Below are 16,468 nucleotides of genomic sequence, written 5' to 3'. Positions count from 1 at the left end.
CTATCGTTTAGAGGCATTGAACTCGACTGGAAGTGACTGAATGGATTTAGACCAAGGAGGAATTGACGAGTTGTTCATCTACCTCGGCGAGTTGAGTTGTGGTCCCCCAACCTTTTCTGTTCTGGGGACACTCGTTGAGTCTAGGAGATGACTCAGTGAGTTTGACATGGTATTTGATGATTAAAGAACTTGACGAGTTCAAGGAGGAACTCGGTGAGTTGTGAGCGAAATTGTAACACCCATAAAACTCAAGCCAATTTAAAACTTTTTCAACCATTCAAAACCATTAAGTTATTACAAAGTGTTTTCAAAATAGTTTAAACATCAGAGTATCCAAAAAATCCAGGTCATAAAAATGTGAGGAGGTGCACGATCACGCCTTCGCCTTCTTGCGGTCATCTGAAGTACCTGAAACAAAATCCAAAACTATAAGCTCGAATCTTAGTGAGTTCCCACAAAATACCCATAAATATAACAATATACACATAATCAGAAACAACATACTATAGGTCCAATCAACTATCGAGTTGGAATACCCTAGGCCCTCAACCATCGGGTTGGAATGACAACATACTATGGGTCCAGTCATCCTCGAGATGGAATACCCTCGGCCCACAACCAATGGGTTGGAATGCCCACATACTACAAGTCCAATCATCCTCGGAATGGAATACTCATGACCCACAACCATCGGGTTGGAATTCCCATGTCTGTTGGCTCTCACACAAAGCAGATAAGCCTCAACCACTAATCAAACATATGCACATATATCAAATAATCAAATAACAGTCTATACACAGACAAACCGATCTAACAGATCATAACAACATAATAACATCTTATCTACCATGATACCTATCTAATAGATCATAATAGCATAATAACATCCTATCTACCAGGATACCGATCTAACATATCATAATAGCATAATAACATCCTATCTACGAGGATACCGATCTAACAGATCATACGATACTCGAGCATATATAATGTATCAAGATGACAATCCAAAAGGGTCGGCCTTGGTGCCTTTGACCCTTGAGTATAGTGAGGAAAACTCACCTCATAAATGTCGAACTGTAGTGATAAGATCAAACTCTCGAATCACAGCCACGAACTCCACCACCTATATTCACCATAGGACCACTTCGATAAATTCATAATTTACTAAAATACCCCCAGATGTAACAACCATAAATTTTACGCCAAATTTAAACTTTTCAATCATAAATAAAAAACCACATAGCATTGTTTACAAAATGTTTTCAAATCATTTTCCATTAGAGTGTCCCAAAAATCATAACATAAGGATGAGGAGCGACACGGTCACACCTTCGCCTTTCCACGATCTGTTGAAGTACCTGAAACAATAAACTGAAACTGTAAGCCCGAGGGCTTAGTGAGCTACCCCCAAAATACCATTATCACACTGACAATACCACAACAGTAATAATCAATTCAATCAACATGCATATTGGGCCATCGGCCTGACTGGATCGCCCTACCTGGCCTATAGTCTGGCTGAATCTATCCCGAGCCTTCGGCATGATTGGTCCGCTACGTGGGCCTACAGTCTCCCCGGACCGCTCATAGGGTATATTGGCCTTCATCACAAAGCAGGACCGCCTCAATCCAACCACAAGCAAATAACCATGTGCGCATACTATCATACACTGGCGTATACAAACATCAAACACAACTGTCTCACTAATCATCAATCATAGAAATCTCCTATAACTAGAGTACCGAGCTAGCAGGCCACTAACATACCAATCCCTATGGATCATAAGAGCATAACATACTGTCTACCTCAATTCCGAACTAACAGATTATAACCACATGCAACATACCAAACAATAACAACTAAAAGGTTTGGCCTTGGTGCCGTAGACCCTATCGATATAGTGAGGATAACTCACCTTGCAAATGTCGACTCGAAAGGCAACTCCAACTCTCGGTTCACTTGACACAGGCCCCACCACCTATCGTCATAGCACAACATACTCGTAAGTCCTTAACCTTATAAGGTGCTCCATAACCCGCTAGTCAACCCGTGGTCAAAGTCAAAGTCCTCACTCAAGGTCAACAGTCCATGTTGACCTTAACTCGCTGAGTACCCTTGGGTACTCGTCGAGTTCTCTGAAGTACATTCCAACTCGCCGAGTCATCGAAGATACTCATCGAGTTCCTTTGATTCTCGATCAAACTTAAGGTCACCCGTCAAGTTCCCTCCTTGCAACTCGACGGATACACACTCATACATATCCAAAAGAAAACTCATCCGACTCGCCGAGTTGTTCTTCAACTCGTCGAGTCTTATGGTGATCTTCATCGGACTCGCCGAGTTGTTCATCAACTCGTCGAGTTCACGGCCATCTTCATGTAACTCGCCGAGTTAACCCTGCGACTCGCCGAGTCCACTCAGTCCTTTTTTCATACAGACTTGTTTTGAGCCATGCAACGGCTCTAACTTATAGATCCAAGCTTCTAGGGCATGCTTATCACGTAAAGTTGCAAACTTTACGTGCATGCATGACCATAAAGGCTCTTAATGTCTATTCTAAGTTCTTAATGGAACTTCATGATCAAGAGGGACCTTAATCACAACCAAAACTGTGACTTTATGCTTCTAGAATCCAAGGAGGGTCCAGATCTGAGGTTACAACTTCAGATCTAGCCCATAGCTCATCACACCAACTTGAAAATCCATAAAAGCCCTAGAAACTCTACAAAAGGGAAAAAGGGAAGTAAAAATGGCACTTTGATACCTCCAAAGGATGCTAGCTGAGGTAAATCCGGCTTCCCACTCCTTCCTTGCTTCAATTTTCTTTGCAATCTTAGTTTTCTTCCTGCAAGATCCTCTTTTCCAAGCTTCAACACCACACCAAGGCACACACACACGAATTAGGGTTTTAAGGGGCTCTCCAGGACTGTAAAGACGCCAAAGGAGGCTAAGGCTCCTTTAAATAGAGGTGCAAACCCCGGGATTTAGGGTTTCCACTGCTAGCTCCTACTCGCCGAGTCCCAACATGGACTCGTCGAGTAGGTCACTTAACATGCGATCCCATCCTGCTTCTACTCGAAGAGTAGGGCAACCAACTCGTCGAGTAGAGCTTAACCCAATAAATCTTATTTAAGCAATACCTGAGAATCCGGGCGTTACAACTCTCCCCCACTTGAACTAGACTTCGCCCTCGAAGTCCGCTGGAATAAACAATGTTGGGTAATGCTCGCGCATCTCTGCCTCCGGCTCCCATGTCCACTCGGATCCCTTCCGATGCTCCCACTGTACCTTTACTAAAGGTATTTCCTTGTTCTGTAGAATCTTCTTCTTCCTTTCCAAAATAGCCACAAACCTCTCCACATAGTTCAGGCGCTCATTGATCTGAATATCATCCAACGATACCACTGCCTCCTGGTCCATAATGCATTTTCGCAATTGCGACACATGAAATGTGTTATGGATCCGACTAAGCTCCTCCGGAAGCTCTAGCCTATAAGCCACCCTGCCAACCCTGGCAATAATCCTAAATGGCCCAATGTAACGGGGGCCTAATTTTCCCCTCTTCCTGAAGCGGATCACACCCTTCCAGGGTGAGACCTTCAGAAGAACCTTGTCACCCACCTGAAATTCCAGCTCACATCGGCATCGGTCGGCATAACTTGTTTGCAGAACTACCTCTGTCCGACCCATCACTCTGTGCCCAACCTCGCCCCAGCAGACTGGGGTCCTACACTTCCACCCATACAACAGCTTGAAAGGCGGGGCGCCGATACTGGAATGATAGCTGTTGTTGTAGGCGAATTCAGCAAGCGGTAGGTGGGAATCCCAGCTCCCACCGAAATCAATGACGCATGCCCTCAACATGTCCTCGAGAGTTTAAATGGTCTGCTCACTCTGCCCATCAGTCTGCGGATGGAACGCCGTGCTAAAATGCAATCTCGTACCTAGTTCCTCGTGGAACTTCTACCAAAATCGGGAAGTAAACCTGACATCTCGATCGGAAACGATAGGAACTGGAACCCCATGGCGAGAGACAATCTCTCTGACGTACAGGTCGGCCAACTTCTCTGCCAACGAACTCTCCCGTATGGCTAGGAAATGGGCACTCTTGGTCAATCGATCCACGATGACCCATATAGCATCGAACCCCCTTGCCGTCTTCGGCAATTTCGTGCTGAAATCCATTGCGATCCGTTCCCATTTCGACATGGGAATCTCCAGAGCTGCAGCTTACCATGCGGTCTCTGATGCTCAGCCTTGACCATCCTACAGGTCAAACACCTCTCAACAAACCAAGTGATATGTCGCTTCATGCCAGGCCACCAATAACTCGAACTCAAATCACGGTACATCCTGGTGGCTCCCGGGTGAATCGAAAAACGAGACTTATGAGCCTCCTCCATCACTGTTGAGCCCTGGCTACAAAACAAAACCCTGATCCCAACCTGGTGCCCTCACCATATACTACAAGTTCTCCCCCACTTGGGGTTTGAACCACCACCCTCTGTCCCTCACAATCGATCATGGCGCCAAAACGGCTAAGCCAATCCATCCCTACAATCACACATACATCTCCCATGGGGATAGGAATCAAATCTATCGGGAAGGACACCCTAAAAATCTCTAACTCACATCCCCGGTAGATCGAAGAAGCAGAAAACCCATGCTCGTTGGCGATCGAAACTCACAACGGACACTCAAGATCATCTATCGGCACATTGAACCCTCTAGAGAAGGACTGAGATACAAACAACCGACTCGCCCCCGAGTCAAATAATACCAAAGCGGGCAAAGAATTTACTAAAAACGTACCTAATCACAGGTACAATCAATAAGCCTAACACAAATACAATAACTGAGACAGAGAATAGAAACGTACCAGCAACCACATCTGGTGCTGACTTGGCCTCCTCGGCCGTGAGCTGGAAGGCGCGACCCTGAGCCTTCGGAGGCTCCACCTTGACTAGCCTCCTATCTCCAATCCTTGCAGCAGCTGGCGTGGAACCCTACGCCCGCTTGGCGGAGAGCTGCGGACAGTTGGTCTTCACATGATCAACTTGATGACAATGATAACAAATCCTCATATATGCGGGAGGGGCGGACTGACGGCAGTTCCTGGCATAGTGCCCCTCCTTGCCACATTTGTGGCACCCACCTCCTGCTCTACAAACTCCCGAATGAACCCTGCCACACTTTCCACAAGTGCGGCTCTGCTGACCCCCAGACCGTGTATCAGCGGTCTTCGACTGCTTAGGCACCGTCTGAGACTGTGTCAGTGCCTGACGCTGCTCCTTCACTTGCAGCTCTATCTCCAACTCACGCCGCCTCGTGACTTCCTGAAGGTCCAGGAGGGTATCACATAGTTGCATAGACATGAACTGTCGAATATCAGTCTTGAGCATACTCAGATAACGAGTCATCTGAGACTGCTCTGAAGCGAACTCCGGGAAAAACATAGCCCTCTCCATGAACATACAGGTGATCTCCATCACAGACTCCCTATCCTGTCTCAATGTCAAAAAACTCCTTAGCAAGCTGATCCCATTCCACGCGCGGAACGTAGCGGGTGCAAAACATATCCTGGAACTACTCCCAAGTAATAGCAGCTCGTTGATCATCAGAATATGAACCTGTCATGAATCTCCACCAGTACTTTGCCCCGAGCCTAAGCAGGTTCAAAGCACACCTGACCTTCTGGTCAGCAGGACATGAGCACGTGAAGAAACAGCCCTCCACGTCAGACAACCACCGCATATCCCTGATCGCATCATGTGTACCATCAAATGCCGGGGGCTTCGTATTATCTAAGTCCCGGTACTGGAAAGCCCTGCCGGCTCCTCCTCCAACCCCTGCCGCAGTTACAGCCGAAGTGGCTACAGTGGCAGCTGTCTCTACTAGAGCTGCATATCGCTCATCAAAGAACTCAACCATTACCGTCTTAATCGACCCAAACATCTCTGGCAGCTGCGCTCGGAATGCAGCAGCAATCTCGTCGTGCATGATCTCCCGAATCCACGCATCCAACTCCTCAGTCCCTATCTGAACCACGGGCTTAGGTGCTACCAGCACCTCCAACCCTCCATCTCCCGACCCCGATCCTGATCCGGATCCTGAAGCAACACGTCTCGTCACCTCCATACTGATATATATATATATATATATATATATATATATATATATATATATATATATATATATATATAGACCATCAGATAAATAACATAATGTCGGGAGACCGAAACCCATAAACCTTAGGGGTTGTGATTTCCTTGCTACACTTATGGGTCCTGTGCTTTCAATAGTACGGGCCCATACTACCTTCCACACCTACCCATATTTGCCTCAAGTATCACCACAACGCCCTAACAATATCATCAACATAAAATGCGCCCAACCCTCACTTCCAGAGGAATATCAACTATCTCACATCTAATCTCACCACTTCTCATGACTCACACATCCATGAAACTTCCGTCATCCCCTGCAGCGCTTGTGCATTCTATCTGCACATAACGCTGGACCCAATAGACTTTCGAATATCCAATCCTACCTGAAGGCCGAATCAATATTCTCAGGCTATAAGGTCTTTATTATGCACATCCGTGATGCATACACTAAACATCTATAGTTATGATGTCAATTCCACATACAAGAAACCCTAGGCTAATAGGCATCATGCAATCAGACAAATCTATCGTGTGATTCCTGAAGATCCCTAGCCTAGCACTAGCATGTTGTTCAAACATATCAGAATATCAAATAACTGCATGGTATTTTAGGGTTTACTTACAGGCTCCAGCTGATTTGAGACTGGATTCACACGAGTGTTCCTCCAATTCACTCAAACCAAGGCTCTGATACCAACTTGTAACAACCATAAATTTTATGCCAAATTTAAACTTTTCAATCATAAATAATAACCACATAGCATTGTTTACAAAATGTTTTCAAATCATTTTCCATCAGAGTGTCCCAAAAATCATAACATAAGGATGAGGAGCGATACGGTCACGCCTTCGCCTTTCCACGATCTCCTGAAGTACCCGAAACAATAAACTGAAACTGTAAACCCGAGGGCTTAGTGAGCTAGCCCCAAAATACCATTACCACACTGACAATACCTGATGTGTGTGAAACGAACTAGTTTTAATCCTACTAACTTAGACACAAAATAAACACACGAAAGGTAGTGTACCTATCAATTAGTAATATAGTTCAAGCAAGTAGGGTATCGAACACAGATAATGGTAAACAATTAAAATAAATGCTAATATTATGTAAATAAAACAAGTAATAGAAGGGGGGGGGGGGTTTTCTCTAGTTTTCCAAGACTAGAAAGTTAACAATGAAATAAAACTCAAGCTAAGCAACTAACAGCTAAAGCAAATAAACAATCACTAAATTCAATAATGGAGAATACTTTTGTTTAGGTTCGACTCATTTACTCCTATGGTTGATTTTATGGTAAGTGCAATGGATTATTCATTATTGGCTACCGATTAGTGTGAATAGGTTCACGTTCGCTATTACTAATCCTTAGAAAACAAATTAATTCAAACATTGGCCAATTGGTTAAACTAATGAGTTTCCTAGACTATTGATTCGGGTTAAGTAAGACTTGTAATTAGCTAATCAAATTACTAATTCAATTAACCTCTTGTTGATGGTTCGTCACACAAGGCTCACACATTAATTTACCTATTTTCTAGTTAACCCTAGTTTCACATTCATTATTCCTAGGCACATAACAATGTGTTCACATAAATCACATGAGATAACCAGTTAAGAGATGTTCATGCAGCTTAATTAATTAGCTAATTAACAGAAAATAGTTGTTGTTAACACATGAGGATCTTTAACAAGCTTAACAAAACAAATTCACCAATTTCAATTAATCCAACCACAAAAATCAACACATAGTCATAAATTCATCTACCCTAAACAGAAGATATGGGCTTTAGCTCATGATTACAGCAGAAAGTTTATCAAAAACGAAATCTAATAGTTTACACATACTTCAAACAAAAGATTAAGTAAAGAGTAAACCTAAGTTACCTTTTATCTTCTCAAAATTGAAAGATAGGGTTGTTCCACAAGTTCCAGGGCTTCTAGCTGCACCTCCAGTCGCAAATTAACCCCCAAGGGTTCCCCCATTCGTTAGGGTTCGAATGAGAAGCGTTTCTCTCTCTCTCTCTCTCTCTCTATATATATATATATATATATATATATATATATATATATATATATATATTATGAAAACAGGGGCTACTCGGCGAGTCCAGTGACCTACTCGACGAGTCCATCACTTAAAATCCCGTGTACGGCAAGGCAAAGTCAAGAATCGCGAAACTTCTGACCAACTCGTCGAGTTGATGGCCTACTCGTCGAGTCCATTTGGAATCAACATTTTCTCAAAACATGAAAGTCGTCCGAAATTGTGTCTAGTTTTCAGAACATTTTGTATCTCGTCAATCGGAGTTACGGTTCATGAGATATGACCAAAACACTGACGAGTGGTCAAGCTGTCCAGCAACATCCTTCTTTCTTCAAAATCCTAGATCCAAGCCTCCAATCGCTAAGACCGCAACGCATGCATTTGTGTGTAAAGTTTTTCCTAAGGACCCCCCCTCAATTCTAAATACTCACAATCCTCATAAACACTTGCCCACTTCTTTTGAACAACGCTCATTTTATGCATCCCTCCGAATCCATCCCCAGAAAACTTTCTTAACCTCAAGGTATTTTTGGTCAAGCAACCCAAGCATACATAATCTAGAAAATTACAATTTTTTATACCACAATGGAGCTCTTTGGAATTCTTCACTTCTTTGTTATTTGATCTTTGATTTCTTTGAATTCACCACCTTGTTGTTTGATTTTTGGTAACAGATTATAACCACATGCAACATACCATAACAATAACAACTAAAAGGGCCAACATTGGTGTAGTAGACCATATCGACATAGTGAGGATAACTCACCTTCCAGATGTCGACTCGAAAGGCAAATCCAACCCTCGGTTCACTTAACACAGGCCCCACCACCTATCGTCATAGCACAACATACTCGTATGTCCTTAACCTTATAAGGTGCTCCATAACCCGCTAGTCAACCCCTGGTCAAACTCAAAGGCGTCAGTCAAGGTCAACAGTCCATGTTGACCTTAACTCGCCGAGTACCCTTGGGTACTCACCGAGTTCTCTGAAGTACATCCCAACTCGCCGAGTCATCGGAGAGACTCGTCGAGTTCCTTTGATTCTCGATCAAACTTAAGGTCACCCGTCGAGTTCCCTCCTTGCAACTCGACGAATACACACTCATACATATCCAAAAGAAAACTCATCCGACTCGCCGAGTTGTTCTTCAACTCGTCGAGTCTTATGGCGATCTTCATCAGACTCGCCGAGTTGTTCATCAACTCGTCGAGTTCACGGCCATCTTCATGTGACTCGCCGAGTTAACCATGCGACTCGCCGAGTCCATTCAGTCCTTTTTCCATACAGACTTGTTTTGAGCCATGCAACGGCTCTAACTCATAGATCCAAGCTTATAGGGCATGCTTATCACGTAAAGTTGCAAACTTTACGTGCATGCATGACTATAAAGGTTCTAAATGTCTATTCTAAGTTCTTATTGGAACTTCATGCTCAAGAGGGACCTTAATCACAACCAAAATTGTGACTTTATGCTTCTAGAATCTAAGGAGGGTCCAAATATGAGGTTACAACTTCAGATCTAGCCCATAGCTCATCACACCAACTTGAAAATCCATAAAAGCCCTAAAAACTCAACAAAAGGGAAAAACGGAAGTAAAAATGGCACTTGGATACCTCCAAAGGATGCTAGCTGAGGTAAATCTGGCTTCCCACTCCTTCCTTGCTTCAATTTCCTTTACACTCTTAGTTTTCTTCCTCCAAGATCCTCTTTTCCAAGCTTCAACACCACACCAAGGCACACACACACGAATTAGGGTTTTAAGGGCGCTCTCCAGGACTATAAAGAGGCCAAAGGAGGCTAAGGCTCCTTTAAATAGAGGTGCAAACCCCGGGATTTAGGGTTTCCACTGCCATCTCCTACTCGCCGAGTCCCAACATGGACTCGTCGAGTAGGTCACTTAACATGCGATCCCATCCCGCTGCTACTCGACGAGTAGGGAAACCAACTTGTCGAGTAGAGCTTAACCCAATAAATCTTATTTAAGCAATACCTGAGAATCGGGGCGTTACACCAGAAGTCAAACTTGGTCAACTCTAGTCAAAGTCAATGGTCAACAGTCAAGGTCAATAGTTCATGTTGACCAAACTTGTCGAGTGCAGCTCACTGAGTCGTTAAGTCCTTCCAGAACTCAAGAAACCATGAAAATCCTGGTTGACTCGGTGAGTTTCCAGACAACGCATTGAGTCCATGCGTGTCCAAATGCCGAGAAACCCCTAACTGACTCGTCGAGTCATCTCATTGACTCGCTGAGTCCATGCAGAAACCCTCAATGGCCAATATTCATCCGACTCGTCGAGTTGACCATGAAACTCGTCGAGTTCCTTCAATCCATTTCTCATTCAGACAATTTTAAGCCACCCAAAGCTCCAAATTGCAGATCTAACCTCCTAGAGCATTATATCCACGTAAAGTTGCAAACTTTACGTACATGCATGGTCCTAAATGCCAAAAACCCAACTAAGGGAAAGGTTTAAACTAAGAAGAAGAGCGAAAGCTTGTTGAATCTGATAACTTTATGACTATAGGGACTTAGAGGAGTCCAGATCTAAAGTTACAACTTCAAATCATGCCCAATACCCGAAATAACCCACAACCAACTAGAAAATGGCCCTAAACCTTTACATGAAGAAATCTAGCTAAAGATAAGTCAAGGTAACGACTTCTTACATTCAAAATGATGCCAAGATGAAGTAGAGTTAAATCCACAAGTTTTTCTTTGCTCTAAGTTCCTTAGACTTCAAGCCTTCTTCACAAAACTACCTTCCAAGTTTCTTTAAACACAAAAATGGAGAGTATTCGAGATTAGGGTTTTCTGAGCTCAAGTGGGATGGTAAGGAAGGCTGAAGGAGGCTAATGACCCTTTAAATAAGGTGCAGAACCCTGGAAATTAGGTTACATTTTCCAGCTCCTACTCGTTGAGTCAGGGTCCTCCAACTCTTCAAGTAGACCTCATAAAATCACGCGGCCTGAATCGTTTCTACAAGATGTGTTGGGGCATCCAAGTCGTCGAGTAGGTCTAAGAACATGACTATAAGCTTTAGATTTTATACCTGGAAGTTGGGATGTTACAATTCTCCCCCACTTAAACTAGACTTCGTCCTTGAAGTCTGTTACGGTAAACAACTCGGGGTAATGCTCTCGCATCTCACTCTCTGGCTCCCACATCCACTCGGATCCGCTTCGTTGTTGCCACTGTACCTTTACCAAAGGTACTTCCTTGTTCCGTAGAACCTTAACCTTCCTCTCAAGAATGGTCATTGGCCTTTCCACGTAATTCAGGCACTCATCGACCTGAATATCATCTAACGACACCCCTGCCTCGTCATCTAATATGCACTTTCACAACTGTGACACGTGGAGAGTGTTGTGGACCTGACTAAGATCCTCCGGGAGATCTAGTCTATATGCCACCTTGCCAACCTAGGTGTGACAACCTGAAATTTATTCCGCCACTGTAACCCGTTTCGGTTAATAAAACCTGTTTGTATTCAAATTTTTCAGTTAGCATTTTGATTAGGTTATTTAAAATTGAGACTTTTATTACGACTTCATTAGTGTCCAAACAAATTGGAAACACGTGAAACACCCTCGATATCCCTTTGAAAACCTTTTAGTTTACGACCAAGTCGGGTTACGAACATTTAATCAGGTACGACCATAAGCTCCGTTTAACGTCGGTATCGGGTAGATTTCCATCGGGCCACAATCTCAAACCCAACATAAGGGTGAGTGGACCTCCATTTGAAGCTTTTCCACTCTTAACACTCTCTCTCTACTCTCTCTCTACATGTTGATTTTGATCCAAAAACGCCCCTTTCAAGCTCCAAAATTGTAAGTGATCCATCCTAGCTTGTTGTTTAGGTTGTTATTCATGCAAATTCATGTTTAAATCATTCAAAAGCATCAAAATTATGTGTTTACGGCCAAGGAACAACTCCAAAACAGTAAACACCCATAAGTGGGGTTTTGAAGTCCCAAAACCCTTCCAAATCCTTTCTAGTGCTTAACTATGGCTTAGGGACTTGCTTGAATGAGTTTAGAACATCAAAAACATGTCATAAGGGGAGTAAACATGAGTTTACGGCCCAAGAACATTCTTGGACCGTAAACACCTCTTCATAGGCCGTAAACACCTTTTTAAGGTGTTAAATTGCCCTTAAACACCTCCTATAGCTTGGGTTAATGTTTAGAAACAACCACCATCGAAGTAGGACCTTAAACATCAAAGAAACCATGACCTTAAAGAGATTACGGCCGTGAACCCCCAAGGGATTGGTCCTTTGGCCGTAAACTCCCTTAAGGAGGTCAAATGGTTCCCTAACTTCCCCTTATGGCTTGGATTAATGCATAGAACCTTGTATTCTTTCATTTGAGACCCTAAATCATGCAAGAATGGGCCAAGCATGAGTTTACGGCCGTAAACCCATGTGTTTACGGCAGCAAACTCACCAAGTGTCCTTCAAGAACCGCAAACTTCATTTCCAAGGTCATTTCAAGTCCCGATCACTTCCTAAGCCATTGAATCAACCCTAAAACCTTCCCTTGTGCAATATAAGACCTTTAAACATCCAAAAACACTCCACCCATGTGTTCACGGCCGTAAACTCATGGGGATATGGTCTTTGGGCCGAAATCTCCCCTAAGAGTTTACTCTTGAAGAGTAAACTCCTTAACTAGACCCTACACTCCTTAGATGCAACCCGTATCACTTCCGACACTTGAGATAAGGTGTTTTCGTGCATCGGAGTGTATCATCTTACTTAATTAGTGGTTCAATGTCTAATTAGATACAATTATGTATCTCCTCAAGTTACATAGGATCCTCGCGCGTGTTCAAGCCCTAAATTGACACTTAGCATCCTACCCGACACATTCTCGTCTAGTGAGTTCATACCCCTACACCTTTTTCGAGTTTTTCATGTTTTCAGGGGGGGGGGGGGAATACAAGCAAATCATAAAGGTTTTTGAAACTTAAAAACTGATGTAATTATACGATTTTTTGACAAACTTTTAGATACTTTATCCCTTTTTGTAATATGCGGAGCATAAGGGAGATTTTCTGAATATAATTACATGGTTTTCAAACAACATGGGAACTTATCAAATCATTCAAATTATTATGGGAATAATTTGGGATCTTCATTACTTGTTTTACGGATTCAGATTTCGTGTCAAAGTCAATAATATAAACTATGTCCAGTTTAGTTTATCCATGTTTATTCTAGAGTAATCATGCTAAATAATTACTTCGTATTTGATTATTTATACTCTACCTTGTTCCAAATGATTTTGAAACTCAAAAACGATCAATTATCCCGTGAATCAGTTAATACAAGCTTGTGAGACTTGTCTTCATTATACCCTTCGTTGTACCAGTAAATCCTCTTCGGAAGTATAACCAGAGTCTCCTGGAGGGAGAGCGTGAAATTTGTGGATAGATCTATTCGGGACTGACAATCCCACACCTAAACTGCTAGCTACAGTTAGGCAGGCACCCCTGGGGTGACAAATTTTGGAATCGATCGACGCCTGAAGAACGTCAAGGAGGTCACGGGTCAAATCAGTATGGTTATACGACTCACAATACGTATATAACTAACTAACTTTATTCACGAATTTCTTTTTTTCTTCCATAGTTTTATTTATGTAATAAAAATACCTACTTTCGTACTGGAGGGTATTCCAGGGATCTAAATCTATAGTTTTATGTAATAAAACTACCTACTTTCGTACTGGAGGGTATTCCTGGGATCTAAATCTATAGTATTATGTAATAAAACTACCTACTTTCGTACTGGAGGGTATTCCAGGGATCTTAATCTATAGTTTTATGTATTAAAACTACCTACTTTCGTAATGGAGGGTATTCCAGGGATCTTAATCTATAGTTTTATGTATTAAAACTACCTACTTTCGTACTGGAGGGTATTCCAGGGATCCTAACCTATAGTTTTATGTATTAAAACTACCTACTTTCGTACTGGAGGGTAATCCAGGGATCATAACTTATGGTTTTCTTAACTTACCGGTGATAGCCAGGATTTTTCTTATCTTATGGAAATCGACTTACATGTAGAAAATATGGGATTTTCTGGGAAAACATGCATATGTATTTCATAACTCAGTAACAATGGTTTTCGATATTACAACATTCTTTATCAAAGGAAATGAAGTATTCTTCACAAGATTAAATAACCATTTTTCCTTACAAAACATGCTACTGAACTCACCAGCTTTATGCTGATATTTTTAAAACTGCTTGTATTCTCAGGTTCTCGTTTGACAGGTATCCCGCGTTCTTTTGGAGAAGACGGAGCATACAGAAGTCTCGTCTTTACTTTTGTTATACTGATGTATATATAAAACATGTATCACTTTGCTTTCAAACAAATGTAAATATTTCTATGTAATGTAATGGTTGTGTTTACTATGCTTGCTATGTACATTGGTTGTGATACTACGCATGACGTCCTCAACCCCGGAACGTTTCCGCCTTCGGTTTCGGGGTGTGACAGATTGGTATAAGAGCCCTTGTTTATAGTGAACTAAGTATACCTAACCTTACATGGTATAAGACTATAAACGCTAAGGGGCCAAATTGCTCTGAACTAAAAGTATACTTTAAAATTATAAGTATTTTTACTCCAAGTATACAAGAATACCTAAACGCCAGAAATCGTAACTATGAGTAGAACAAAACATAAGTAATTGGGTGTTGTGCACTGCGGGTAAACTTGGGAAGTTATGTAGTTGTGTCTACGGTCAATATAGCTTGATCAACTATATTCATTCGAGACACGGCCAACATGTGCTTGGGAGTGACTGTGGTGTGCAGCAGGCCTAAAACTTACCTAATATCCAAACAATGAGTCATCGTCGCAACGAAACATAAAATACTATGGGAGTATTTTCTAGAGCCAATTTCGTTATAGAAATCCTCATTCAAGAGTTGCTACTTATTTCCCTTAGCGATAAATTCCCTTGCTTTTGTAGCTTTCCTATATATTATCGCATAGTAGAACACTTTATCTGTCATAGTGAGATATCTCTTGTTTCATATCTCTTGATTCAATTCAGAGGACTTACCATCCTCTGTTTCCTGATCATTTTAGACCAAGATGCCTCCAAGAAGAAGACCCAACTCAAGGAACAACAATCCTCCTCCACCACCTTCTCCATTTGATCCCGCCATGTTCCAAGCAGCGGTTACTGCTGCTGTGGTTGCTGCCATGTCTTAGATGAACCCCGGTGGTTCTGGCGGGCCAGGAGGTGGTACTCATCCTCAAAACCAGGAAGGTGATCCGGGACACCGGAAGGAGTGTTCCTACAAAGATTTCATGAACGCGAAACCCACACATTTCAATGGCACTGGAGGTGTTATTGCTCTGATTCGATGGTTTGAGAAGATCGAGTCTATTTTCGAAATCTGTGCCTGTTCTGAAACTGATAAGGTGAAGTTCACCGCCTGCACTTTCACTGATAAAGCCTTGACTTGGTGGAATGGCCGAGTCAAATCCTTAACCCTACCTGTAGCCAATCCTATGGGTTGGGAGAGCATGAAAGAGCTTCTACTTGCTGAGTACTGCCTGCGGGGCAAAATGCAGAAATTGGAGCACGAACTCTGGAACCTAAAGATGAAGGGTTCCGATATCGCCGCTTACACCTCTAGATTTGAAGACCTAGCGCTTCTCTGTCCAGGAATGGTTACCCCGGAAAGCAAAAAGATTGAAAGATTTATCTGGGGGCTGACCCAACCAACTAAGGGAAATGTTTTGGCTGCGAAGCCAAACACCTTCGACAGCGCTAAATGCTTGGCGCAAACTCTAATTGATCATGGGGACGATCACAATGAAGTGGCCACCATTTCTGAACCGGCTAAAGGAAGCGGTGAAAATAAAAAGAAATTCTGGAACAAACGGAAGGGTCAGGGTTCGCTGGGATCCTCAAAGAAACAACAAACTGTGGCAGTTCACGCTGCTACAACTCCTGCCGCCGCTCCTACAGCTCAAGCTCCTACCAGTGGATACACGAGTACCCTCCCTTGGTACAGAAAGTGCAGTTACCACCATCGTACTCCCGGGCCTTGTCGTGAAAAGATCTGCAACAAGTGTGGCAAGAAGGGCCACATTGCTCGAAACTGCAGAACACCAGCCCAACCAACCAATCAGACGTCTGGGGCCGGTGTCGGTCAGGCCTACTACAGTTGTGGTGAAGTTGGGCATTTCAAGAGAAACTGCCCCAAAGCAG

Source organism: Lactuca serriola, chromosome 5 (assembly GCF_051521515.1).
Source record: "Lactuca serriola cultivar US96UC23 chromosome 5, Lser_US96UC23_V15, whole genome shotgun sequence".
In the NCBI taxonomy this organism is placed as follows: domain Eukaryota; kingdom Viridiplantae; phylum Streptophyta; class Magnoliopsida; order Asterales; family Asteraceae; genus Lactuca; species Lactuca serriola.
This window is presented reverse-complemented; position numbering follows the sequence as displayed.